Source organism: Microtus ochrogaster, unplaced genomic scaffold (genome assembly GCF_000317375.1).
Source record: "Microtus ochrogaster isolate Prairie Vole_2 unplaced genomic scaffold, MicOch1.0 UNK130, whole genome shotgun sequence".
Classification (NCBI taxonomy): Eukaryota; Metazoa; Chordata; class Mammalia; order Rodentia; family Cricetidae; genus Microtus; species Microtus ochrogaster.
Genome location: NW_004949228.1, coordinates 306974 through 316204, shown reverse-complemented (window position 1 = coordinate 316204; position 9231 = coordinate 306974).

Here is a 9231-nt window from a genome sequence, read left to right as displayed (position 1 = left end):
GTAGATCTTATTTCTACTGATATTAAAGGCCTCCAATTCACTGAATTGGAAACTCTAACTGAAATATGAGTTCCCAGATCCACATAGCATATTGTCAGGAATCTCTCAGAACTTCAAAGGAGAACAGCAAACTACATAAAATAATTGAAACAAAAAGGAAGACTTCCGGACTCTTAGTAGTACCTGGTATTAAAACAGATAACGATAAAACCAAAGTGAAATTTAAAAAAATTTCTTTTATGGTCTCACTCTCTCTCTCATCTCTGTCACACATGCACAAACATGTGTGTGTGTGTGTGTGTGTGTCTGTGTGTGTGTGTGTGTGTGTCTGTGTGTTTCATATACTGCCCATTTTCATTTCCTACCTCTCTACTATCCTGGTCCACAATTATAACGAATCTTTGCTGTATTCATCTCCATTCATTTTGCTTGGGATCCCCTCAGATTAACCAGAGACAACTGTAAGAATGTGGTTTTGAAGCTATGTGTTGGAGTCTGATGGGCTCAGCAGAGGACTACAACCAAAGGCAGTGATTCTTTTCCTCCAATGCAACCATTGCCAATGTTTGACAGGTGAAGGGTGGGGCCCTGTGAGCCTTTCCTTTTCCAAGACTGACTGTAGCCTAGGGTGAGGTCCATGCAGGTAAATACAGTTGCTGCTGGTTACTTATTACAACAGCTGTATGGAGTCTAGAGAACAGCATGTATTAACCCTTCCTCCTTCCCTTCTTTTTTCCTTTCCTTGTCCTCCCCTATGTTCCCAGAGTCATGGAAGGGAAGGTGTAACTGACATTTTTAGAACTGGGAACACATACCTTTCTTATTTTCTGCATCTGGGACAGCCAAGAGTGTCTACATTTATCATTGTATTATTTTTCCTATATTTTATGTAAAAGCAGCTTTAGCATTAGCCACAAAAGAATTAGAGTTAGGAAAATATCCAAGGCATCTTCTAGGGGCGAGGGCAGGATGGGATGAACTCAGTCCTGCGCTGTTAGTAATGGGGTGACCACTGACTTCTGGGTTTGCCTATTTCTTTTTAAAATCCAACGTTTTGAAATGTCTCTTCCCAAGGCACAATTGCAGTATTTGGTTTTGGCTTGTCATGTTTGTGACGGGGATGGGACGCTGACATCTGAATTTAGACTGTTATCATTTGGTGTAAGTAGGTAACTGGGGAGGGTTGTAGTCAAGTCGAGGTTTCAGAACTCACTGTGGACGTCAGATAGGGGGATGCAGTGTCCTCCTAGATCCAATTCTGGTTTAGGCTGGCAGCAAGCATGTGCGGAGGCTGTGCAGAGCCGGTCCAGGGCAGCCTGATAGCTGAAGCTGTGTGGAAGGCAGCCTGAGATGCTCCGGTGGTACAGGTCTTAGTAGGGCGGAGACACTCAACCAGAAACAGCGACTGGGAGGGTGTGGTCCATTGGCTGGATTTGGGGAGTGGGAGGATTTGGAGGAGTGACGTAAAGGGAAGCTGGGACACTAAGTGAGCGCGGGGAAATTGAAGAGAAACCAAGATCGACAGATCTGAGGGGCCATTTCCTGTCTGTGCTCCGGGCCTTGCACCTTCGGGAATCTCGGTGGTGCAGACTTTGGAGAGGAGGACACGACGGGGTGCCGTAGGAAAACGAAAGCCCCCCCGGAGCCTCAGTCACCGAGCGGGGCGGCCTGGGAAAGTCAGCAGCCCAGTGACGGGAACCGCAGCCCGGGAGCCCTGGAACCTCCCAGGACAGAGGAGCTGAGGGACTGGGATATAGGAGGGAAGGGTCCAGGGGTGCGAGCAGTTTCTGAGATGTTCATTTGTCTCAGTAACTGGTTCTGAAGTTCTGTAGTGTATGTCTTACCTTGATATATTTTAGATCATAAGGAATAAGCCATTTTATTTTTCAATTGGTTTTCTGCAAAAATATTCTTGTAAAACATTCTGCCAAAAAATATACCGCGAAGTCCCCCAAAAACCAATAAGGAGACCGAGTCCCGTATGTAAAAGCAAAGTGCCTTTATTTTATAATACAAGTTTGCAAACTCGGTCTCTCCGTGTATCTGACGTATTGGAATAATCTGGGAGCCCTGAACTCAGTTAGAATTGGGTTTTTAATAGTAGTAAATGTGAGGGTGAAGGATTTCTAAGGTTCAGAATCCTTAATTGGCTGACATTTGCCTAGGGGTGTCCTGGTGAAAAGCGGTGGGTGTGTGCTGGCAGGTGATTCTATCTACAGTGGTTGGAATAATAGGCGTTTCCTTTGGACGGTCTGTTCTTGGGTGGTGCTTCGGTAATCTCAGTTTGTGGTTGTTGGTGGCTGAGTTCTACACTGCAGATGATAATGGTTGGAAGTAAAGAACTTCGTTTGGGTGGTCTGTTGCTATTTAGCTTATCATGACTAGCTCCTACAAAAGTATATAATTTTTTTTTGTGAGTTAACTTTTATCCACCATTAATTTCCATCTGATACATATGCACTCAGTGATTTAAATACAGCATTCTGAAAAGTGTCTTTCTGAGGCCTGGTGACATAGGCCTTTTATCCCAGTGCTCAGAAGGCAGAGACAGGTGAATTTCAGTCAGTTGGAGGCTGACAATGGGTAAACAGTGCCTTGAAGGACAGCCAGCACCACATAGAGAACCTGTTTCAGGGGAAAACAGAAAAGGGAAAAAAAAAGAAAGAAAGAAATTTAAATGCATTGTGGTATAGAATAATATTGGAAAGAATCTTTTGAATAATTATGATAACTCACCTATACCAGAAAAAAAAAGTATCTACATTAGTCTTTTGTCTCCTTGGTCCAAGAAAAGCATTCTGTCCTTGGACACATGACCAAACTGTTTTTTCTTTGGTTTTGATATTTGCTGTGTTTGAGACCTGAACTCACAATGTTGCTCTGTCTGGCCCATAAGTCACCTTGTAGACCGGGTTAGCCTTGAAAATATTCCACTTACCTATTTCTTTCAAGTGCTAGGATTAAAGGTGTGCACCAACAGGACGATTCAAACTGTTGTTTTTTTCTTTTGTGGTCTTTTGACAGCCAGGGGTGTGACAATTGCTGTTGCAATGCCTGAACCCTGTCCTGTCCTATAAAAATTTAGCAGAGCGCTGTATCTGGGGTAGACAATAGATTGAACAACTGTTTTTTGTTTGTTTGTTGTTTTGTTTGTTTTTTGAGCTTTGACCTTGGTGAATCATTGCGGTGGTAAACAGTGATTGCTTCCTGTGAGCTGTAGAAATTGTTTTGCTGAAGGGTCTTTGCAGCCATCCCTTGACTTTGGTCACAAGATACCTCAGGCACACCTGAAGTTCTTCTATTATTGTGCTTTGCAAAGAATACCTAATGAAGGACTAGAGTCACAGGGGCCTGTGATGCTCTTCTTCAGTAAGACGTGTAAATTAGATTAGAAACCTTGGTATGAGGAAATACTTTGTGGAATAGTCAGTAAATGTGCCTTTGGATGGTTGTTAGGGGTTCAGTTCATCAGAGAGGCAGGACCTTCCTGCTGCCACATAGACATTACAATTTCATCTTGGACTGCCTTCTTTCTCCAACTGACCCACACCACACAGGACATCCTGACACTGCACAATTGCAGCACTAGGGTTTCTGTGGCTGGAGAATTGTGTGCTTCAGTCTCTCTTGCTCCTCCTCAGGAATTCTTGACAAACTAATGTGCAAGTTTGTGAGCTTTGTATGATTGAGTCTCACGTCCCATAGAATAAAGTAGAATCCTGAGAGGAAAAAAGAAAAATTCTGATAGGATGATTTTCTAACACGAGCTCTTTGCCAACGCAAAATAATCCCAATCAAACCAAATCAGACTAAATTAAAAGATATCCAGGTTTAATTGGACTCCTGCGCTCTCAGGTGACCCCGAGGGAAACTGGAAAGCTGCCAACGTGACCACTGGGGCAAAGAGGGAAAACCTCATCTGTAGTTTGTGCGGAGCAGATTAAAAAAAACCCGGGAAAGTGGTCTTGACCTTTCCTGGGGAGGAGTCAAGGTTTGGTGGGCTACCTTGATCCTCCTCAGGGAGGGGTAAAAGTTCAAGGGGCATAGGGGCGGGGCCTCCAAAGATGGAGGCCGGAGACCGGGATTTACAATTTCCATGAAATAGTCTCTCTTCTTTGTGTGTGTCCCTTTGGGAGGTGTAAGGCTTCATCATTATTGGTCCATGATCAAGTCAGAACCTCACTAGTTTATAATATTCTCTTCCCAATCATTCAGTGCCATTTCTACCCCTGTTTTTTTTTTGAGTTGCTATTAAAAGAAGGATTCAAGAGATGCTAACAAAAAATGATTTCTAATTATTTTCAGTATTCTGACACTGCAGGATAGTTAGGGAGTTGCTTATATAATTCTGTTTTTAGTTTGTCTTCATTTAATAAACACAGTACTGAGTTAGAAATCCAGGTGCTTCCTGAAGAATCTTTCTCATGTGCAGGGCTAACTGATCACCCAGACCTGCTCACCTGTGGAGCTGGACAAAGAGCCTGGAAGGAGAGGAGCTAAGGATGCAGGTACGGTGGAGGGATTGGTGAAGGAGAGGAAGGGCGATTAAGTGAATGTGGAAGTGGAGAAGGAAATCAGTTTTGCCACATTCTGTTTCACTAGAAACAACTCCGGAGATTTCCACTGAGAAAATCTCCTCAGGATTATCATAATGTAGGCACAAAAAGACTTTCTACAGAAGACTTGATAATCGAATTTTAAAATTTTATTTGACTTTGTATATGAGTGATACTCTCCTTATTTATTCACATCACAGATCATGTTTTCATACCATTATTGGATCATTTTCATTTCTTTGATTTCAATATCTTATAAAATGATGAAAATTAATACCTTTAAGTTTGTTTTTTCAGATTTTTTGAGGTCTGGTATTCTAGTACATTCTTTTGTGTCTTATTGTTAATGTCTCTGTTCCTGAAAATAATACCAATAGAGTTTTGATAAGAATCAGGAAGTATGTTTATACCTGGCTAAACACCATTGATATTGTCTCCTATTGTCTGCTGGAAATTAGGATAAATTTTTAGAATGTAATAAGGACTTGTGATAATTTAGTAAAGTAGTGATTGTAGGTTCTCCTCCAAGAATTCTATGACTCTTGTGAGGATTATCATCGGCCCCATTGGAAATTTTTATTTATACTCTAAATGTCTTTGCTTACAGAAATTTAGATGTATTATAGGCATTTTATTTTAGGTGGATAGATAATGATCAAGGAATAGATGGATTCCTTATGAATTTACCAGTCATTATTAATGTTATTCTATCCTCTATTTTCTGTGTTTATGCCTGTCTGTTCTCTATAATTAAATCCTCACCTCTATTTTTCCATTTCCCCCATCAGGTGATTTTCTTCTCTATTACTCCTGTCTCTATCACTCCGCCACACCCCACAGTGCTCTCCTTTTACTTTTCTGGTTACTGCAGTCACTCCAGGTCGTAGACTCAGATATGAAGATTTGGAGCTAGGAACTTCCTACGAGAGAGATCATGCAATGCCTGTCTTTCTGGGTCCAGGTTACCTCACTCCGTGTGATCTTTTACAAGTCATCCATTTACCTAAAAAGCTCATGATTTCAATTTTTTTAACACCTGAATAGTATTCCTTAGTGTATGTGTACCACACTTTCACTGTCTGTTTGTCAGTTGAAGTACATTTAGGTTGTTTCCATTTTGCAGTTATTGTGAGTGGAGCAGCAATGAACATTGGTGAGCAAGTATCTGTGGAGTAGGATGTTGAGTCCTTAGAGCATATGCCAGGGAATGGAACAGGTGGATCAAGTGCTGAATTTATTTCACTTGATGGTTGTTTGAGGAGTCTCTATTTGGATTTCCAGTGTTGCTAGTTTTGTATGTTCACGGGGTTTTTATTTTCTAATGTTTTGTTTTTATGTAATTGCTGGTTGGATTATTGGTGGTAGTATTCTTACTTGTCTTAGAGGAAATAATGTTTTGCTATCTTACTCATGGATGATTACTTTGCGGTTCTCCTGTATTTATCTCTTCTTCATATGAAATTCATTATTTCCATGTTCCTGTGACTTTCCTGTGTATGTTTTGAGTATAATTTATTATCCACAGTGCTGCTTTAGTGAAATGAACTGTGACTATCTAGAATCCAGTTATGTCTCCATCAGTTTTTAAAAGCATCATTTTCTTTGTACAACAAGATGCTTGATGGTGATTTTCTCTTCAAGTTTCAAATTTCTTTCAATGCTCTCCTGTCTTTTTTCAATGCTCTCCTGTCTTTGGGATCATTGACCAGACAACTGGAAGAATTCTGTTGCTTGGTTCTTTTCAAGTGGTTTAACATTGTTCTTGAACAACTTTTAGTATTAATTTCTTTGCTTTTCTTTTTTTGCCCCCTAAACTGAAAGGGATACAAGCCATCTATTCATTTATTTTACTGAAAGAGAAACTCAAAGAAGGGAAACTGATTCTCCAGTAAATGATTGATTCTCCAGTAAATATGTCACAGGTCAGTGCTCCTTTCCTCTCTTTGCCAAAATATGCTATACTTAGATATATTGAAAGCCTTTAACTTTCTGCTTCTGATAATTTTTTAAAAATTTATTATGAACAATTCTGTAAACAGTTAAACAACAAAAAGCACACACTGAAATTAAGCAGACCCAAAGATGATACAATTCAAAGTACTTTTATACAGTTAGAGTCATCATAGGGAATGCAAACTCTGGAACCTCACATATAATTTTATATTTTCACAGTCAAATACATTGATTTACTTAACCACCACCAGAATCTAACTAGGAAAGCACTTGTCTTTATATCCTTTTTCATAACTGCTATTCATTACCTGCATTCAGTCCCTGATGATTTAACTTTTTCTGTTTTCTTTTTTCCATGTTGTACTATGCCTAAATACATTGTTCTATATACATATATTATTGGGTAGAATCTGCTTTGAGCAAACGTGGTATCTTCTTTCTAAAAGTGTATGACCACACTTAATATTACAAATTTTGGATTCATCTGTTTTCCTGTAAATTTTTATTATAATTTATCTCTTCAGCTGAATAGTACTCTTATTTTAATTTTCATTTTCCATTCATCTTTTGATAGATAATTAGTTTTATTTCAGTACTTTTCCTCTCTGATTAAAACAGCAGTAAACATGGGGTAGAAAGATCTCTATAGCGGGGTGTATTTTTCTTTGGGTATATGGCCAGGAGTAAAAGAGCTGGGTCATGTTAGTTCTCTCTTCAATTTTTTCAATAATCTCCAAATTGATTCCTACAGTGTGTATATTAATTTGTACCATCCTCTCCATCAACAGTGAATAAAGCTTCCTTTCTCTCCATTAGTCATAAATTTTTATTGTTGGGCTAGCTGGTGACAGCCATTCTGCCTGTGGTAAGGCAATATTTTGAATTGGATTTATTTTGTTTTCTTTGATGGCCTGAATATTTTGGGGATACTGAATATTTATGCAATATTTATTGGTCCATTTCAGTGGTCTTTAGTCTTTGAAAAGTGTCTGTTTCATTCACTTCTGCATTTGTTAAGTTACAGTTTTATTTCCTCAATATTTAACTAATTGAATTTTTGGTAAATTCTTGCTCTGAGCATTATCCAAAGTTTCACTGGTATAGATTCTCTTAGCTATACTTTAAACATTTTTAGGTGTGTTTTTGGATTTCCCTCAGTTTTTATTACCCTATGGGAGTGAATTGAAATAGTCTTCAAAACTTTTTAAATTGTTGTCTCATTTGACTTATGCATATCCTTAGGGAAATTTTGGATTATATCAAATATCGCTGATCCTTATTTTCCTATTTGTTCATAGTGACCTAAACATTCTCATAAAATTAATTCTATAGAACCTTATATGTTAAATATCACAGTATGTAGTGCTGTCACAGTCCCTTCTACTGTGGAAAAAAATCAAAACTCTTTGTCTATAAAATCAGACCTATATTCTGTCTTCCCCACTACCCTCTTGCTACTTATGGTGTGTCATTGTACATAGAGTTTAAACATCCCACTGAAGCTTGTTATAATAGTTGTGTAAGGCACAAATACATACATGATTTACTGTCAGTGTTTTAGCATGATCTACAGATACAACATTTAAAGCAAATTTCCTCGTCATCATTTTTCCTTCTGAGACATGTCTGCTGTGATCCTGGGTAGCATAAACACAACATCCATGACAGATAAACTGTGTCCAGGCCTTAAATGTATTTCTTGTTTCATGAATATTGTAAGAATATTTTGTTACCTTGTTTCCATAGAGTTAAAACTTTCATAATGGAATGTGACTGTATTGGAAATTATATTTTGAGTAATTAATCTTTGCTCATCTACATTCCACCTCCTTATATCCAGGAAAGCACTTCTGGGTAGCACATGGTCAAGTCATCCTATTTTGTTTCAGGGCCTGTTGACATTCCGGGATGTGACTGTGAACTTCTCAAAAGAGGAGTGGGAATACCTGAACTTTACTCAGAGGGCTTTGTACATCGAGGTGATGTTAGAGAATTACAAAAACTTGCTGTTTCTGGGTGAGAACATTTTGTTTATAGAATTCCTAACCCATCTTCTGTTTGTTTTCACTTTATAGGATGTAAAATCTTGTCAGCTCTCCTGAAAAAAACAACAGGAGACATTATTTAGTCTAATTTAGCAAAATTTTGTAGTAGGAAAGAACTTATTCATACGACTTAGTTTTGTCTTTCCAGTTTCCATTTCAGAGATGACATCCACTCCTCAATATGGTTCCAAGATTCATTCATAAACTCAGTAGCATGTAATATTTCCATTTATACCTTAAGGCTCCACTCAGTTTTATTTCAATTGACAGTTTTTTAATTGTGAGATACATTCAAGCTATAAAAACTGAAAAGATTAAATATACTGAAGAATATAACAAGAAATATAAATTGATAAACCTTGCCTAAATTGCTCTGCTTTGTGTTTTCATGTATTAAGTACACTACTGGCTTATTCTTCTTAGACTTCTATATTCTTTCTAAAACTTCTTGTATGGGTAATGGGTTACCTCAAAGAACATGGAGATTATGTATGCAAGGTGGGCATGGCCACTTAGCTGGAAAAAAAATGAGATAGCCCTGAAATGAGAGAGGAGCGTATAGCTACAGCTACAGTGGGCTAATGAATGAATAGGAGAACAGTGAAAGCTTCGAGTGAAAGAGAACTCAAGAGCTGAAAATGTTGTGATGTTCAATTCACTTGAAAGAATTCCTGATT